At 45.0% G+C, this 19744-nt stretch overlaps 1 protein-coding gene and 2 pseudogenes across 3 annotated transcripts in view; all 3 read left to right on the top strand.

Moving 5' to 3' along the window:
* Positions 1-19658, top strand: part of LOC118546524 (cationic amino acid transporter 3 pseudogene) — a 47835-nt pseudogene extending 28177 nt beyond the window's left edge. Inside the window, exon 2 of the transcript XR_013449098.1 lies at positions 16894-19658. The product of XR_013449098.1 is annotated as a cationic amino acid transporter 3 pseudogene (transcript). The remainder of the gene's footprint in view (positions 1-16893) is intronic.
* LOC118527529 (ATP-dependent DNA helicase Q1-like) overlaps positions 1-19744 on the top strand; it is a 336638-nt gene that overhangs the window by 206822 nt on the left and 110072 nt on the right. The window lies entirely within an intron of this gene.
* LOC118546526 (ATP synthase F(0) complex subunit g, mitochondrial pseudogene) lies at positions 15148-15613 on the top strand (annotated as a pseudogene).

Raw genomic sequence — 19744 nt, 5'->3', positions numbered from 1 at the left:
ATGGTGGTCAGACATCAGGAAGAACCTAATAGACACTGACGAAGTGGCTCAGTGCTTCCTGACCCATTTTCCCTAATGGATGGGGTGAGGTGCAAGTGACAGAGACTTAAATAAAATTGCTTGGATTAAGGGGTCAACAAGCCCTCTTTACCTGACGTGTAGACTTAACAATATCCTAATTATGAGGAATCATTGGCAAGTGGGAGAAGATCCGTTTGGGGACATGGGTGTCCCCAAGTGCATCCTCTCTCTAGTCATAAGCAAAGTGGGGCCATCTACTCCTTCCACAAGTTCACAGTTAACCCCAGGGAGTGGGGTACACTCGGGCTTTTAAGAAGTGATTTTGTTATTCCAGTCACATAGAACTATTAAAGGTGATAGTCGAATTACACAATTGTCAGGGAGTCTAACCTATTTTTATGTTGTTCAAGTAATCATATGCCCATGGGGTCCTGTCATTATCCCCACAGAGTGACAAGCATGAAAATTGCCTACACATGAACTATTACGGCAATTTCTCTGAAGTGTACCTCAAATTGTCTAGCTTGGGCAAACAGCAAACATTCAAAGACAGTTAAGCAGACCTAGAATTTAACATTCACAAAAGTGTGTTTAAAACATAACTTTTCTCTCTAAAATCACCCTCATTTCCAAAGAAAGCCAAATTGAGAACTCATTTGAAAAACAAGCCCAATTTTAACAAAGCTGGCCTAATTATTTAAATAAGCTCAGCAAGAATAGTGATAGACCTTATAGATTCTTTCAAACTTGCTTCACTGGAACTTTCAGAAGGAATCTCTAGATTGAACTTTCAATAGCCTCTTGAAGCTAGAAGCCAAACCTGCCATCAGACTTGCCTGCAATACCTGTAGATTTGTGTGAATTCCTCTTCTCTAGGTCCCCCAAATATCCTGAGATTTCCTGCACTTGCCAGGAAGTGACATTCTTTACTCACCTGGTAAGGCTGCTGGGCACTCTGTAAGCAAGGGATCTGGCCAACTTTTCCAAGGGGCTTTTTGACTCTAAAGTAACCTTAGTTCCTTAACGCTGTCTAGTCTATCTGAGTCTATGCTTGTCTCTCTCAAATATGACATTCCATTCATGAGCCTCGGTAAAGTAACGAATGTTTCCACTGGTGTCCTGTTACAAGGAGAACAGATTCTTATTGAACTTCTGGAAACAAATACAATTGTCATAAAAGAAGGAATACTCACTGACAATTTCTGAATCTGGAGCATTCAGGTGGAGAAAAATGTTAAAGGTTTCAATTTGTTCACAAGAGAATATTTTATCATGTTTCTGTAAGTCATGGGTATCTTAAGAGAAAGTCTATTTAAATCTGATAGAGCCAACATAGAGAACTAGCAACATTTCAAACAAGAGTCACAAAAACTATGACCATCTTCCTCAATTTATTCAGCCCCATGTTCCTAATTCTCATTCTGTTTGAATGCAGCTTTTCCATTAGTTCCAGAAAATCTTACCCAGTTTAGTTTTATGATTTTAAAGATATCAAAACCCTGTATTTGTCAAAAGTCCTTTCCATGAATCTCTTTGAAGAGGAAACACATTTTGCAAGAGCATCACAACAATAAATGTAAATAACAGAAGACTCAAAAATGGACATGGTAAGAGTTCACTATAATGCAGTTGTCAGGAAATCTGGTTATTTATGTGACACACAACATTTCAATAATAGAATGTCAAGTGATGACTCTATACCAGGACATATTCCCAGCCTGCAGGGCGGCTCTGAGCCTCCTCACCAGGGGCAAATGGGTATCCTTTAGGGCGGGTCTCAGTGTTGAGAATTGCCCAGTGTTCTCCGAGGCTGGAGAAGAAGGTGAGGACCCAGCTGGGAAGCAGTATTTCCAGTGGAAAACCAGGTGGATGTGGGCAAACACAGTGGAGGATGCACCTCTTCCCACATGGCTCTGAAGAGTCATTGTGAAGGAGACACTTGCAACATGTGACCGAAGGGGACATTCCTGGTAGCTGCTGGAGCCCCAGTGTCATTTTTCTGTGTCTGTTATAACCAGGTGGCAGTGCTCCCAGGAGCATTCCCAGCCTGGTGCTGGAGGGGGAGGCCTGACATTGGCCTGAGATACTTGGTCAAGGTGTCCTGCCCTTGGGGAGCTGACTGTCCCCTCACTGCCCACTCATATGCAGAGCAACCCGGTGACACTCACCCAGCACAGACCCACAAGTGCAAAGGACTAGGGCAAATTCAGAATCAGAGCTGGTTAGTTCATCAGGGTAGGCTGCCTGGAGGAGGGGAGTCATGAGTGGGTGTAGAAGGAGAAACCCCCCAGGGCGGGGAATGGAGGAGGAGAAGAGGAAAAGAACCTCTCTCTGTTGCTTCTGAAGCAGGATGAGCCAACCCTAAGCCAGGTAGGAGCCAGCTGTGCTGGCCTGGAATAAACAGCTGGTTTGGGGAACCAGCAGGAAGGGGCAGGGAGGGAGGCAGATGTTCCGAGCCAGGCTGGGTGTTCTGAAGTTGCTGGGCTTGGAATTGAGGCCACTGGAGGGAGCCCTGAGATGTGTTAGGCAGTGATGTGTATGTGCACAGTTGTCTGGAGAAGTGAGTGCCCGAGTGAGCATGTCCTCTGTGTGCGTGTATGTGTGTGTGTGTGTACGTTTCTCTAGTTCTAGCATTTACCAACCATAGCTCTAAGGAAGTCCTTTTTAAGTGTCTTCTAAATTTCTTTTGCTGAAATTAAGTCCATCTCTTTAGTGGAGGCACTATCTAAAGTCCAGGATCTGGTTCAAAGTGTTTCATAAAAAAATGTGTGTCCATGGGGGAGGAAGAAGGTAAAGGGTAGAACTTGGAAAAGAAATTTAAGTACCCAGCTCCTGGCTTTAATTACTTGGAAGCCCTGGACATTCTGAACTTTATTACACTCTAAGTGTCCATGCAGGTGGAATGACCTGGTGTGTTTTGCTCCGTGGTTTTCTCTGCTGGACTTTCTCTGGTTCCCTGTCAACCTTCCCTCTTGTTGCTAATGAGACTCCTTGGGCTCTAGCTGTAACCAGACATGTGGCCTCTGGGACCCTCAAATGGGGCTGCAGGGAAGGGGGCCAGGAGAAAAATTTCACTTTAGATTGCTTGAGTTAATGTTCTTAGGGTCTCCTCTGGCCCTGAGAGGAGCTCGAAGAGCTAGTCTTTGCAGAGCCCCAAGAAAGCCTGTAGAAAAAGCAGGGTCCAGCTTGCCAAGTTAATTCTTACATCTTCACACACTTGGCTGATTCCTTCATCACTTGTCCCTTAAAACCTAGATTCAAGCATGTACACTGGCCTCAAGGTCTCTATTGTCTGCCTCAGTTTCTCCTTTTGTGGGTGTCATATGTGTATTTCTGGGGCCCTTTAGTGAGGCTCTGCTTGAAGACATTGATCCTGACTGCTCAGAACGTGTCTACACTCTTGACCCCAAATGAATGGACAGTCACTAGTAGGTTATTTTGCTCATACTGTGTGTAGTGTTTCTTCAGCTCTCAATACAGACCCAGTCCTAGGCCTGAACCTCTCCTCCCACTCCTCCATGGGATCCCTAACTAGTCTGTCCCAGCACCTTCTCTAGACCTTGTCAGCCTCCCTTGCCTGCCTGCCTCAGTTTCTCTTTCTCCTTGGCCCCCACTTCCCTGCACTGGGTGAGCCAGGCTGCATGAACTCTGAGAAATCAGGGCTGAGCTCAGGCCTCTTGTGATGGCAGCATTGTGGGGGGAGGGAAGGGGAGGCGGTGTCCTTATCCATGTGGGGCCTCTGGGACCCCAGGTGCGCACAGGGAGGGAGCCTGGGGCAGCCCTGGCAGCAGCCTCGCCCTCTCAGCTTTCTGGGCCCATCCAGCAGCAGCAGCTCCTGAGAGGCGCCCGGGCTCAGCAGGAACCAGGTGAGAGGGAAGAGGCTCCCGGAGCCAATATGCAGCCCCCTCCCTGGCCTGGCTCCCCTTCCTGATGCACACCTGCCTCCTTCTCTCTGTCTGCTCCCTCCCCCTCCTCCCTGCAGCCCTGTCTGCTTCCTTCCATCTTGGCCTCCTTCACCTTCATCTCTGTCAGCACTTTTGTCTGTCTGTGGGCCTGTCTGTCTGTCTCTCTGACTCCAGATATTCTGTGGTCTGAGATGTCCCAGGACTGGGTCTGCCCTCAGCTCTCCCTTCTGGCTGTCCCCCTCCCTGTGTCCCTCCCTCAGTGTCTGAGGGTCTCTCCTCCCTTCACATCTGTCTGAGTCTCACCCTGAGACTCACACTGAGACTCACACTCTCACACTGAGCATTTCAGTGTCTCCCCTGCATCCCCTCCTGTCTGTCTGCTGTGCTGCCTCCCCCATCCCTGGTCCTTCTCTGCCCTCCCTCCCAGCTCTCTCCCTGCTCCTCTTATCTCTGTGTCTCTCAACCTCTTCCCCTGTCTCTGGCTCACACCCCTGCCTCCTCTCTTCCCTCCTGCCCCCTCAAGATTCAGACACTTCATGTGACATCACCTGGATGGGATCTAACTGCCAGGTACCCCATTCTGTCCCCCTCCTCCAGGAGATACTTATGGCCCCAACTCTGCAATCTCTGCATTACCCCCAGCCCTGGGCCAGTTCTTTTCTTGGAGATTATCTGGGGGCCCAGGTATTTTCCCACAGCCTCTCAGCCTCTACCCAGCAGGCAGTGAATAGCACAGGGAGAAAGGGGAAGGGATTACTCTGGGGACCAGAATTAAGGATAGACAGACCCTCCCCCTGCACCTGCCCTTCTTGCCCTCAAGCAGATGCACATCTGGGGAAATTCCAGCTTGAGGCAGGGGAGACAGCCTAAGACTGTTGGAACAGACACAGACCAAACACCCAGATGCCCCTCCCCTACTCTTCTGTCATGACAGCCATCCTGCCAATCCTGCCTGTCTCCTTTGCCTCTAGCTCTAGCAGTTATGGCTCCGTAGTCTTGGCTGGGCCACTCATCCACTACACAGCGTAGCATCTGGAACACAGGAGGTGCTCAGTTATCGCCCTTGGTCCATGCCTCCTGGAGATGTGTTAGGGCAGGATCAATGTGATTTGTAGGTTTTCCTCAGTTGGAGTTTCTCCCTGAGATCTGGAGCAATTCTTTCTGCTCCTATTTCAATGCTCTGTCATCGTATATTTTGTATAGGCTCTGTCCCTTTAGGGATCTGTTGCTACCCTTCTCTCCTCTCCCACCACTTCCACCCAGTCTTTCAGGCACTTAATTAGAGTTTAGAGGCATCCAGCACTATCAAGTAGAGGCAGTCATCGTGCGCTTTTTCCTTGAGACCCATGGCCCATCACTAGTGCATTTAGCCCTTGGTCTCTAAGTAGGCCCCACTTTCTCCATCTCTAAGCTAAGCCACTTCCTTCAATTTTTCCCACCCTTCCCATGCCCAAGGCTCTCTATGGCCCCAACTCCCTAGGCCCAGCCTTGCTAGCACTCTGCCTCCCATGGGGCCCCACCTCCTTCAGGGCCCTGCCTCCCGAGGGCCCCACCTCACTTCGGGCACCCTGTGAGCTCCACTCCAAGTCCTCACTCTGCATAGCAAAGTGCCTTACCTTTCCCTGGGTTTGGCTTGCACTTTCTTCTCAGGTCTTTCTCCTCTGAGGCCGGAAAAGCCCATGGGTAAGTGATTTCTCCTGTTTATAGAGTTGTCAAGAGAACTGAGACAGAGCCAGAGAGGAAGAAGGCTGGGTTTGGAGTGCCACTGGCTGTCTAGCCCTATGGGGTTGAGCAGACGGTATTTCATGGTTCCAGAGCTAGACTTTCGATTGGGAGTGCAGACCAGAGGTCTTGTGAGTTTGGGAAGGGCAGGTAGGTTTGCTGGGGTCAGAGGGATTTGGAGGCCTACACTCTGATCTCTTCCAGACCAGAAAGGTTCTTAGCTCTGCTGAGGAATATATGAGTTAGGGGTGGTTATTCCTTGGTGCTTCTCCTCCAGTTCCTTCCCACCTGTTTGCCCTGCCCTCCTTCCTGGTCTTTCCTTTCTGACCTGGTGCAGAGCTTGCTTTCTTCATCTTTGTCTTTCCCATAGGCCCCAGCACATAGTATGCTTAGACCTATTCTTTGAATAAATGAAGAATCTTCCACCTGGCTTTGCTGTCACTTTCATATTTTGCCATGCTTTCTCATTGGAGATTTCAAAAGTCTGTGTCGTATCTTCTTAGGAAGGACATCGGTGTGGGCTTTGCAGAATAGCAGGTCCAGTTTGATAAAGGAGTCCCCTATCACCAGAGAGCATTTGAGGGTATTCTTCCACCAGCTGTTTTTACAGCTGCTGAAGGTATCTCCCTATCTAATTTTTCTTATCTAATTTAAGAAAATTGTGGTGGGGATGGATTATAGACCAGGTCAGGCAGTAGAAGGAAAGATTACCAAGTTCTCCTGGGGTGTGTCTACATAGTGGTCTTTAAAACATTGGGTCTCCAAGAGGCAGTTAACTGTTATCACAAAACATTTGCAACTTTTAATTTTAAATGCTCCTGGAGTCTTAAACTGTTTCCCCCCCTTCCTTCCTCCCCACCACCATGTACACTGTGGGCAGTACCCCTACACCAGAAGCCCAGACAACACTTATCCATGCATGAAACCTGTTTTCTGGATTATATGTGGCAAATATTGATTTCCAGGATGTCTTTCTCTTGCCCTCTAACAGTTCTCGGGCAACTTCTCTCCGTTATCAATTGATTCGTGTAATGTGCTTCCGGAAGGCAGATTCATTTTAACCTTAGTTTAAGCAAAATCATGTGGAAAGGTCAATTTCCTTCACTCAGTATACTACAAATTGATAAATATGATTTTTGGATTGTATTCTTTTGGTCTATCCTCGTCCCTTTTTTCTTTTATTATACAGAAATCTCAAAGCAGAGTGAGGATTAGAAAGAACAAGGGAAGAAAGATAAATAGTGTCCCTCAAAAAGTGGTGGTTAAGGCTCTCTGTTGTAGATTATGTTGCCTGAGCTGGGGTGAAGCAGATAGGTTTTGGTGGAGAAGTCATAAGGATCTATATTTGAATAAGAACTCAGGACTTTGGGCCACATGGGTGGCTCAGTCAGTTAAGTGTCTGCCTTCACTCAGGTCATGACCTCAAGGTCCTGGGATGGAGCCCCACATGAGGCTCTCTACTCAGCAAAGAGCCTGCTTCTCCCACTCCCTCTGCCTGCCACTCTGCCTACTTGTTCTCTCTCTTTCTTTCTCTCTCTCTCTGTCAAATACATAAATACAATCTTTAAAAAAAAAAGAATTCAGGAGTTTGAGGCATGATACAAAGTTCATATGACTCAGATGATCTGGTGACTTTCCTACAACAAGACAAAGCAACACATATAACCTTTCCAAGGTAACAGGTGGTTGTATGGAGCAGCTACCTAAGGCTCTGAGAGGAACCAAGCACAGTCTGGTGAGAAAGGACAGAGATACCGAGATAGCCTAGTCCTTGCATAAGACAGAAGGACACATTTAAAGATATGAAAGAAGATAACCAGAGAGATAGTTGGCCTTTCCTAAGCCACCTTGTGTGCAGTGTATTACTGAGGGTGTGTACTGGGAGGAGGTACATGGAAGAAGGAGCCATGGGCTCTGACCACTCACAACTGCTAGTCTAAAAGTAGAGACAGAGTATAATGATGGATGGGACCACTGGATAGATTTCTAGATTCTCTTCTTATAAGGAAAGTAAGGATTTGTGGTGGGAGACAAAGCTGTTTAGAAAGTCTTCTTGGAAAAAAAATGAGTGTGGATCAGTGCTCATTGTAGACAAAGGCCATCCTACGTTACACTTGTAGTTTGGAAAATAAGATGGACAGGCAGATGGATTCACTTCCACTGTTTTCTCCTGAGGACTTTTATTAAGTGTTCTGTGTTGACAGGATTAAGGGTTGAGAAAAGAGAGTAGAGAACCATAGGGGGAAGTAAAGAAGAAATTGACTTTCACTGTTGACATCAATGTATCACATCACTTTCTAATCCCTTAATTGCACACCCCTCCTGGCTTTCCCAGCTCTCTTTCTGATTCTTGTTTGGAAAATCTAATTCTGGTTCTTCCTGGCAGCCCATCTAATTTCTGAAGACCTCTAGAAGGAGAAGCTCAGGCTTTTCTCATTTGTCAAGATGATCACCTTGTTTTGGAGGGAAAGAAATGTTAAGAATTTCCAAAACTGGATTGTGTCTGACTCTAAACCCAGAAATGTGTCAAATCATGTGTAAGGAAAGTTGCACTTGTCTTTGTCTTCTCTGAAGTTATCCAGAGGTACCAAGAAAAGCCACCTTGTTCACAACCATCCCAGAATGATACTAGATTATCTGGAGTCTATACAGCCTCTGGAGAAGTTCTAGCTCTCCGATTGCTTACCTTATAATGGTGCAATGATACTAGTGTTGTATCTGCTTGTAGCAGGGTCTCCATAGGTATTGTGGGAAAGAAGCAAAAATGTTTTTTTCTATATCTACATAGATTTTGGTCTACATTTGGGTGGATGGATTTGATCTACAAACTGTTGGTTTGCTGTGTATAAGTCTACATCAGGATGGGTTTTCACTGGCTTTGAATTCAGCCTCTGCCAGACTAGGATGGGATTTGGGGGGTGTAGTGCTGGGGCTGGTAGGGTAGGTAAGTGAGTTGGAGGATGTGGCTGTGTTTCCTCTCGGTCTAATGAGCAGACAGTCTGGCAGCTGCCATGCCTTCAAGTTCAAGTCTTGGTTGTACCTAGTGATATTTATTTGCAGAATTAGGATTTCTAGTCTCGTTGAGAGTACAAGAAGTAGGTTCTACCCTAGGGAGTTTTTATTTTAGAAAGGAAGACAAAGTCTTCTTCCCAGTAACATGCAAACAGAATAAAATAGAAAGTAAGATCAGAGATAGGAGGATGCCTGGTAAATGATCCATTTGGTGAGGTTGTTCTCTGAAGACTCCTGGGAGATACATTGGGATACTTATTTTCTTAAGTATGAGCTGAATTTGGTTACTTCAGCTTTCTTTCCAACCTTTCAGGGAAGCTATGTGGTCTTTCCTTCCCTTTCGCCCATGGAAGAAATTATACATTCATTACTACTGCAGTAGTATCTCTCTTTTTTCCTTTTCTACACAGACCAAGACTGAAAATAATAATAATTAATAATAATAATTACATATAATAATAATTACATATTAATTATATGTAATTAAATAATAATAATAATAATTATTATTATTATATCTTAGTATCTAGATCTGCACTAATATCTGTAGCAAATATTTAACTGGATCTCTCTAGTAGGACAAACTGGATTTACGGGCTCAATGTGTGATGGAATTTGTTTTGTGTTTTTAGTTGTGGCAGGGAAGGAAGGCTCTATTTTTTGGATCATGGCCAAAGCTGAAGATGTAGCTTGAACAGATGTTTTCCTGGGAAACAGTTATACACAGTGCCAAAATGGGGTAATTCCTTCCTCTTCCATGCAGCCTCCTCAGGCTGGCAAATGGTGCACAGAAAATACTCACTAGTCTTGCCAACACGGGAAAATGAGGTCCTTACTACTCTTACCTTTCATCAACTAGTTAGCTGTCTGGGATCTTGACATACCCTTGCCTTGACTCTTCATTTCTGATTGCAGAATATCTTTCCTGGTTCATAGTTTATGTATCTTTTCCTTATTTTGTTAGGTGGGGAGATGTTCACGAAATGCCCTTAATTTTAAGTTCCCAGAGGGGTGAATTCTCTATTTGCCACCATTATCTTGTACTGTGAGTAACTGAGTGTGTGATGATTTGGGGGTAATGGTGGCAGTGTTATAATTTAGGGGGAAGAAAAATGTTGCTTTTACTTGAGTTCTTTTGCACAAAGAATCAGTGTGGTGCCTGAATTTTCTAATTTAGAATTTGCCTTTATATTCATTTATACTTAGTTGAAATCTGATCTTTAATAGATTGAATCTAGTCTTTCTTAGAAACTTTTTGTGGTTTCTACTTGAGAGACCATCCAATTTCTCACTTTAGACCCAACCGGAATGTATACAGAACCTATCTGTATGGTTATTTACAGACAGTACAGGAAAAATGGTAGCAAATACAGAAAATTATTTTTTCTGTGAGCTTACACTATAAGGGCGTTTTATGGATACTTCCCTTTCCTCCTGAAACAAGTGAAATCCTATTCTACACAGCATTCAATCTATTGAGTATTGTACACTCCTCCCTTCTGCAGGGTAGCCTTACATGTAGTTGTTGCAGTTTGAGTATCATGTCATGTTGCCTGATGTCAAAGCATTAGGTGATTTATTTTCCAAATAAAGTAAAGCAGTGCAAGTAATAAAACTCTGTATTGTCTGTCTGTTCAGTTGTCACACATCAAGGGGATGACACTGGAGCAAATCATAAATGACACAGATAATGCACTTTGTCTCAGCTGACTTGTGATACTTCCTTTTTACTTTCACTTTGTTGTGGTGAAAGAGACTTTGACCTTGGTTCTTGTGTCAGATCTCTGACATCCAAACTGGGCTGTAGAGCCTGGGCGTATTTCCTTGGCTGTGGCCAGTTAGCTCTTTGTGACTCAGGCTTCAGCTGGTGAAGGAAAAGCAAGATGAAAACATCATCAGGCAGAAGTCCTGCTCCTGGGCTCCACCTCATCTCTACCACTCCTGTCCTCTTCCCTAACTGGGTGTTAACCCAGTACAGAATTCTAGTCCAGTGAGTTATACCCCTGAACATTAATGAGGGGAGAGCATGGGGCAAAGCACACTAGAGAGATCATATATCTATCTGTAGTTGTGACCAGAGAAGCTTCCAGAAGGAGGGTCATGTTGAACACGGTTTGGAAAGAGCATGTTCTAGTCAGAGAGGAACAGTTGGTGTGAGGGCTGATGTTAATGCTAGCAAGATGTGCATGTGTGGGGAAAGATATGTGCTGTTCAAGCAGGAGCCACAGAAAAGGTTATAGTAGGAATAAGTGGTAGAACAACAGTGAAAAGAATGCCTTGTAAATACAATCTTGGAAGACTGGACTTAATAGAGAGGAGGAAACTGCAGGTCTGATTGGGAGTGTGTGTGTGTGTGTGTGTGTGTGTTTCGGTCTGTCTGTCTTTTTAAGAGTTGATGTAAGTATCATTTTCCAGAAGGAGGGCAGAGAGCACTCACACTTCTGTTTTCTCATGCAATGTAGTAGTCAGGAAGAATGTGATTTAGGGCTTATCCTGCTTCCAGAAAAGACATCACTCTCTGATGGCTGCTGGGTGAATTTGAATGAGAGCTAAGAGGATCTCATTGTTTAGAGTTACCAATTTTCTGGCTCAGGAGGGTGGTCCAGGAAATACGGTAGGTGGCTGGCCCTGGATATGCAACATTTGTAAAGGGTAGGAACCTACTAGATAGAGGTCAAGTGTGGACAAGGTGCTAAGTGTCCAAGTGGCAACATGTGAAACTCTCACTTTCTTTAGGGTTTCCATCATACCCAGAGTAACAGCCAAAGTCCTCACAGTGACTCTCAGACCTGACATGAAGGATCTGGCTTCCTGCTTTCTCTCTGACCTCATCCCCTACTGCTTCCCCCTCACTCACTATGTCCTGGTCTCCCAGGCCTCCTTTGTTATTCCTCAAAAACAGCCAACTACCACTTCACACCCATTAGGATGGCTGCTATTAAAAAACAAAGGATATGGAGTGTTGGAGAGGATGTGGAGCAACTGAGATTCTTCTGCATTGCTGGTGGGAATGAAAAATGGTACAAGCGCTATTGAAAAAAGTATGGTGATTTTTAAAAAAAATATATTAAATATGCAATTACCATATGATCCAACAATCCTATTTCTGGGTATATATCCCACAGAATTGAAAGCAGGGACTCAAAAAGATTTTGTATACCCATATTCATAACAGCATTATTCCAAAATTCTAAAATGTGAAACAACCTACATGACCATCAATGGATGAATGGACAAAAAAGATGTAGGATATATACACAATGGAATATTATTTAGCCTAAAAGAGGAAGGTCATTCTCTATATGCTACAACATGACTGAACCTTGAGACATTATGCTAAGTGAAATAAGCAGGTCACAAAAGGGCAATATTGTAGGATTCCACTTATATGAGTTACCAAGACTAGTTAAAGTCAGAGAGACAGGAAGTAGAATGGTGGTTGCCAGGAACTGCAGGGAGGGAAGAATGCGGAGCTACTCTTTAATGGGTACAGAGTTTCAGCTGAAGAAGATGAACAAGTTCTGGAGATGGATGATGGTGATGGTTGTACAACAGTGTGAAGTGAGGCTGTCTTGGACAACCCATTTTAAAGTCACAACACTGATTCTGAGCACATCCTAACCTTTTCTTGCTTTCCTTTTCTCTGCAACAATGATTGCAAATCCAACACGATATATATTCATGTTCCTTGTGTGTTTATTGTTTGATTCCTATTGCAGAAATGTTAACAAACTGAGTGGAGGGATTTCTGTGTTTTTGTTTGCTTTATTTCCACTGCTGAATAAATGGGGAGCAGTCTATTTGTTGAATGAATAAATGAAAGAACATGATTGAACACAGACTTCTAGAGAAGACAGAAACAGAAAGAGAAAATGAGAAGATTCCTTTTTTCATTTGGTTTTGTAAACTAATTTCTTCTATACTTAGATATGAATTTGACCCCAGTGTTCATGGTGGCTTTTGTTCTGTTTACCTTTTCATATGTATTCTGACCTCTTTCCACTATGGAAGTGTTGGTGTACACATGCACCATACTTACTATTATTTAAAGCTCTTGCTCTGAACTCAAAGCCTTGAGTATTCCTTGTATTCCTGACTGCTCCCTTCCAGAGTTGCAGGGCTGCTTGAATTAGAAAATCAGTAACTCTGGGGAAGCTCAGCTCTCCAAAAAGGTTTATACTTGTTTGTTTGGGAGCCACTGGTTTGATTGGCTCTGGAGTTTTCATTGTCTGTAAATTTTAAGGAGGACGAGAGAATTCATACACTTTGGGAGGAAGGAGCTGTGCTTGGACACAGAGGATTGGTGTAATCTCTGGAGATGTTGCATTTAAAGTCCACTTCTCTGAAACTTTGAGAACTTGAAAATAATTATTGAACAGACTCATTAGCCTTCCTCTCAAGTCTCTATCAAACTTCTTACAAAGCAACTGCTATCCAAACTATTTTTGAAGTTATTTAGGAGGAGCTACAAGGCCAATTTCCTGATGGCAGGAGGGTTAACACCCATCCATAGGAACTAGAGAAACTTACTGCCTTGGAAAAATGTTTTGAAAAGGAAAGGTCCATAGTGAGGGCAATACACTTCTCAGAGACAGAGGAGTGACACAATGACTTCCAGGACAAAAGAGAGTGGGTGTAGCTGGCTGGGAAAGCAAGACAGTGTGCAATTTAGTGGGTGGATTGTTGGATTTGACAGGAGTTCTTCTTGACCACATGGGATGGAACTTTTGTTTTGGAGTTTGGAGGGAGCTCAGAGACTAAGAGAAATGCAGGGAGGAGGAGAGAGGGAAGGGGGAGTCTGGGGCATTATGGAATTCATACAAGCTGTCTTCATGTTCCCTGGCCCCTGTCTGCATTTCTTTAAGCATCTCCCCTGAGCAAGCACAATCTTTGGAAGAGACCGTTTCCTAAATAAGCTGACATTCATAGACCCAGAGCCCTCCTTAGGAAATGCCCTCAGAAAATGCACTTGAAATAAATGATGGTGCATGTTCTAGTCTATTTATATCTCTGTTTGGCCCTTTCACTCTTTTTATAAATAAACTTTAAAAAATCTTCTAGGAATATCAAGATATAGTAGTCAATCAATTCATCTATATATTCATTTTCTCTGTCCTAAATGCCTCTTTTGTTTGCTTGCTACAATTATGAGCAGATCCTTGTCCTGTGTAGTGAGGGTTGGAGATGGGAATGTGGAATCTAGAATGAGGAAGCATACAGATCCTGGTCCAGCCCTTGGAAGCTTTTAGACTATAAAGGAATTTAAGTGACAAACCCAGGACACCACCAGACAGAAAGGGAAAATTAGTTTCAGCTGAACATCAGGACAGGCTGTGAGTGCTGGTGGGAAGGGGAGGAAGGTTGGAGATGGGGATCAGTCTGGATGGCTTAGGAAAGTTTTCCTAGATGGGGAGGGGGAAGGTTGTAGAATAGTGTTGAGAAGAGCTAGAGAGTCAAGATTGGGCAGAAAGGAGTGAGGAGGGCATCCCTGGCAGGACAGGTACTTACACAGGCCACAGGCTCATCCCAGGAACAGTAAGTCAGGATGTGAGGAGCTGAGTTAGGAAGGAGGTAATGGGCCTGAAGGTTGGGGTAGAATTAGGGCAGGGCTCTGACAGCTGGGTCAGAGAGGCTGGACTGAATATAAACCATTGGAACAATCACAGATTATTGCATGAGGAAAGGTCATTTCTGAACATGGCATTTGAGGATGATGTTTCTCTGTGTTGTTACGAGCTGGATTTGTGGTAGTCTCCCTCAGGATTCCCAACCATTGGTTTGCTTTTTCTTCTATAATTTTGCTTGTTCATTTGTTTGTTCTGCCTGCTTCTGTTGGAGTCATAAAATATGATTATTTAATTCCCAGATGTTCCATTCTTTAAGTTGTTTCTGTGGTATCTTCATATTCTGTAGGCCCAATGTCCCTTATCTTCAGTAAAAGTGGGAAGAGCATAAGGACCTGCACCACATAGTTGAGAGAAACAGAAATTATCAAAAGCATTACCCATCTCTGACCCTGCCGTTCAGATGGTCCTCCTCCAGGATTCCTGCTTAGGGTCCATGATGGAGTAAATAAGGAGTCTAGATGGATTTGTAGACAGAAGGTCTGACCCATAACCCAAAGGTTCCTTTTGATCATCTATAGAGAAGACTTTTCAATTTTGACTTGATCTTTCTGTCTTTAAAAACCTCTGACAACATTTTCTAAAATTCTCTCAGACCAAAGGCTGAGTAGGAAGGACAGTGAGGGCTGCATGACTTTGTTTTCTCTGTTCTCCACTACTCATTTCTGGGGCATTGCTGTGAATTGTTCAACAACAGCCTTGCTCCCCTTGAGGATGGGAAAATTTGAATTGCAGCAGGGGAGGAGGGGGAAGGAGGATCCACATGCAGGGTTTGTTCATTAAGAAAATAGAGTTGATATATTCAGACAATGGTTTGTGGGAGTTAAAAAAAAAACTCCTTGTGAAAAATTAACAGACAGGGTGGGGTGACATTCAGTGGCCATCCGGGGCGATGGACCTTCCAGCTTGGAACCATGGCCCAGTTTGTCCGTAACCTCGAGGAGAAGGCCCCGGCGCTGGTGAACACTGCTGTGACTTACTCAAAGCCTCAACTGGCCACATTTTGGCACTATGCCAGGGTTGAGCTGGTTCCTCCAACCCCTGTTGAGATTCCTACAGCTATTCAGAGCTTGAAAAAAATAGTCAAGAGTGCTCAGACTGGTAGCTTCAAACAGCTCACAGTTAAGGAAGCTCTGCTGAATGGTTTGGTGGCCACCGAGGCGTGGACGTGGTTTTATGTCGGCAAGATCATAGGCAAGCGTGGCATCATTGGCTATAATGTTTGAAGGCTAATCTTTAACATCTGTTTATATGTGACTTATTATTTGAGTGTTCTTGGACCATGTGTGATCAGACTGGTATTTGAATAAAAGAAGATAATGTATCAAAAAAAAATTTAACAGATAGTTACAAATGAATATCTTAATACAGGCTCACAGAGCAGGGCAGATTCTCCAGGCCCTGGCAGCTGACATCCCAGATGGCTCAGGGTGTGTAGAGAGCACAGTGTGGCCAGTGAGGAGACTGTCTGCAGAAGTGCGCTCACCTTCTCTCCTGGAACCCAGAGAGGGAGGGGACAGAAGGAATTGTCTTGGTTGTGAACTACTGAGCTAGGTGACTCATTTCTTTTCTCCCTACCCATCACACTTTCTCTTCATACCCATCACACTTTCATAAAAAAAGGTAGTGAATTTTTACCTGGTTGCTTTGGGTGAGGTGTATTGAATGTCAAAATTCACAAAATAGCTTTTCTGGCTCCTCTCCCTTCTCAGTCATGGACCCTGGGTTGGCCGCTGCCCCCATTTCTCCAGTGTTTCCTTCCCAGACAGCCTGGTCCTCTCCTTCTTGCAGGTGGTTATGAAGGTCCTGCCCCTTTCTCCCTCCTCTCTGTTCACAGCGCACCTGTGGGCCTAGGTGGGGAAAGGGAAGGGGTGGACTGTACATTCTTGGTTATCTGCACAGCTGAATGGATGATGCAGACTGAGAAGAAAGAGGGCCACAGTACCATCTGACCTTGGTTAGCTGATTTTGGGACTAAGCGTTTTAAGACCGGTGGACCAATATTTGTATCTTAAACTCAGATGATATTTAAAAAATGGGTCTGTAGGGGCGCCTGGGTGGTTCAGTCGTTAAGCATCTGCCTTCGGCTCAGGTCATGATCTCAGGGTCCTGGGATCGAGCCCCGCATCGGGCTCCCTGCTCTGCGGGGAGCCTGCTTCTCCCTCTCCCCCTCCCCCGTGCTTGTGTTCCCTTTCTCACTGGGTCTCTCTCTGTCAAATAAATAAATAAAATCTTAAAAAAAAATGGGTCTGTAATTGCAACAAGGCCCACTAGTTCCATGAATTAATGTGTCATAACTCATGCTCAAGCACCGCACACGCATCGTGTGTGAATTACTGCACAATACATTCATGCCCTGCTGTGTCTTACAGCTTTAATTAGTACATGAAGCTACATGATTATTCCATGTGGTGTATAAAAAAGGAGAATGTTGGGAAGTATTTGGTCCTTTTTCTGGGGTGGGGAAAGCAAGGTTGATCTTTCTATGATGTCCTTTGGTGTCATTTTCTGGGATATTTGGGCTGCAACAGGTGACATGTTATTTCTGAGTTTTGGTTGGTGGGTTGAATAATAGGTTCAGTAAATATTTATTGTTTACCATGTCTTAGGCATTATGGAGGGAGAGCACATACCAGAAGAAATATAATGCAATAGCTTTGAAGTCTGCACAACCAATCGAGGCATCCTCAACCCAACTTGGCTTAACTCAGCTCACTGAATCTGATTTGAGACTTAAGGATCCCTAGGCTTGATACAGCTCTTTGTAGCTCTTTGCAGCTCTTCACAGCTCCTAGGATCTTCCTAAATTCCAGCTAGAATGCTGCGTCAAGCACTTCACAGATTTGGTCAAAAGCTGGCGCACAGACCTACACTGCAACAACCTGGGGCTGAGCCTGCCCCTGCCAGAAGACTGAGCGCTGTGGATTTAGTGGCCCTGGGTGTGGGCCGCACACTGGGTGCAGGTGTGTATATTCTGGCTGGTGAGGTGGCTAGGGATCAAGCAGGACCATCGATTGTGATCTGCTTGTTGGTGGCGGGCCTATTTTCTTCACCGGCTGTGCTGTGCTATGCAGAGTTTGGTGCCCGGCTTCCCCATTCTGGCTCTGCGTATCTCTACAGTTATGTCACTGTAGGTGAACTTGGGCTTTCATCACTGGCTGGATCCTCATCCTCAACAATGTTGCTGGATTAGCCATTAGGATCTGGGCCCGGACCTTAGCTTCGGACAACCTTTTTGGAAAGAAGATCTCTCAGACCTTCCAGGAGACCATTTCATCACCATTTCCTGGTGTCTGCAGAAATTCTAGGCTTCTTTGTTATGTTCCTTGTGTTACTGCTCTTGGAATTGCTGACTCGGAACGTTAGGCAGCTTTCTCTGATTACCAAAGTGGTCACAGCGGTGCACCTTTTGGTTCTCAGTTTTGTTATCATCTCTGACTTCATGAAGGGAGACCTGCACAACTGGAAGCTCACAGAAGAGGACTACATACAGGCTGGACTCAATGATACCTCTGGCTTGGGCCCTCTGGGCTATGGAGGATTTGTGCCTTTTGGCTTCCAGGGGATTCTCCGCGGAACAGCTACCTGTATATATGCTTTTACAGGTCTCAGCATTATTATTACCAGAGTCAAAGTAGCCCAGACTCTCCGGCATTCCATTCCCATGTTCATTGTGATTTCACTGCTCATCTGCATTTTGGTGTATTTTGGTGTCTTTTTGGTGCCTTACTACCAACTTCGACCTGGGAGCACCTTGCCTGAAGCATTTCTCCATATTGGCTGGGCCCCTGCCTACTATGTTGTAACTTTTGCATTCCTCTGTAGTCTTTCTGTCAGCCTCTTGGGCTTTATGTTCCCCATACATCAACTGATCTCCATGATGGCACAGGATGCCCTCCTGTTCCCTGTCCTTCCCAGGATCCAAACCAGCATATACATACCCATTGTGGTCACTGTGATCTTTGGCATTTTTGCAGCAATCACAGAATTCCTGTTTGTATTCGCTGATCTCCTGGACCTCATGTCAGTTGGGGCCCTGCTAGCTTACTCTCTGCTGGCTTTTAGTGTTCTCATCCTCAGGTATGAGCCTGAGAGGAAGAATGGGGGAAATGAAGCAGAGGTGCAGGAGGAGAATGAGGGAAATGAAACAGCGGTGCAGGAGGAGAATGAGGGAAATAAAGCAGAGGTGCAGGAGGAGAATGAGGGAAATGAAGCAGAGGTGCAGGAGGAGAATGAGGGAAATGAAACAGAGGTGCAGGAGAATGGGGGAAATGAGGCACAGGTGCAGGAGGAGAATTTGGGAAATGAGGCGCAGGTGCAGGAGAAGAATTTGGGAAATGAAGCGCAGATGCAGGAGGAGAATGGCCCTGCAGCAGAGAAGCTGACTCTACAGGGACTATTCTTTCCAGGCAGCCCCACCCCCACTCCACTCTCTGGCCGGATTGTCATTGTTTGCTCCTCACTGCTTGTTCTGCTGCTGACTCTTCTCTGCCTGGTGCTGGCCCAGTGGCCAGGTCTGCTCTCTGGAGACCCAGCGCCGATCACAGTGGTTGTGCTGCTCCTGGTGCTCATCACTGGGTTCACTGGGGTCATCTGGAGACAGCCACAGAACTCCACTCCTCTTCCCTTTAAGGTCCCTGCTGTGCCTCGCCTCCCACTCCTGAGCATCTTTGTGAATGTTTGCCTTATGATGCAGATGACAGCTGCCACCTGGGCCCGATTTGGTGTCTGGATGCTGATTGGGTTTGCTCTCTACTTCGGCTATGGGATCCGGCACAGCCTGGTTGCACAAGCCCACTTCAGTTAGGGCCAAAACTGTAGACTTTGAACTCAGTAGTGCCAGTCTGTATTTGGTTTGACATCATCACACCTGAAAGCACTCTAGACCCTCTGCTCAATAATGAAGAATATTCTCAAAGTCACAGTTAGGGGTGGGTGGAGAGAAGCCAGAAATAGTACTCTGCTCAGCGGTGCTCAAACTTCAGCAGACATCACCTCACCTGGAGGACTTCTGAAAACAGATTACTGGGCCCTGCCCCCAGTGTTTGAAATTCACTAGGTCTGAGTGGGGCCCAGAATTTCTACTTCTAACAAGTTCCCAGGTGATGCTGATGTTGCTGGTCCAGGGACCACACTTTGAAAACCAGAGCTCCAGCTAAAGCCTCTCCGAATGTAAAGATGAAGGGAGGGAAACAAAGGTGCCCTTTTAACACTTATCTTCATTTAATGGAACACTTAGATTAAAATATCATGGTTAATCCTTTCACAGTGGGGAAATCATAGTGAATCACTTTATAATGTATATGCATATCAAACCACCACAATATATACTTTATATTATCTTACAGTTTTATATGTCAGGTGGACCTCAAGAAAGCTGAAATAAAAAAATAAAATACCACAGTTATCTGAGTGTCTTTATTTTCTTTATTTTGTTCCCTGATTGTAGACCACAGGTAA

Source organism: Halichoerus grypus, chromosome 6 (genome assembly GCF_964656455.1).
Source record: "Halichoerus grypus chromosome 6, mHalGry1.hap1.1, whole genome shotgun sequence".
In the NCBI taxonomy this organism is placed as follows: domain Eukaryota; kingdom Metazoa; phylum Chordata; class Mammalia; order Carnivora; family Phocidae; genus Halichoerus; species Halichoerus grypus.
This window is presented reverse-complemented; position numbering and strand designations above follow the sequence as displayed.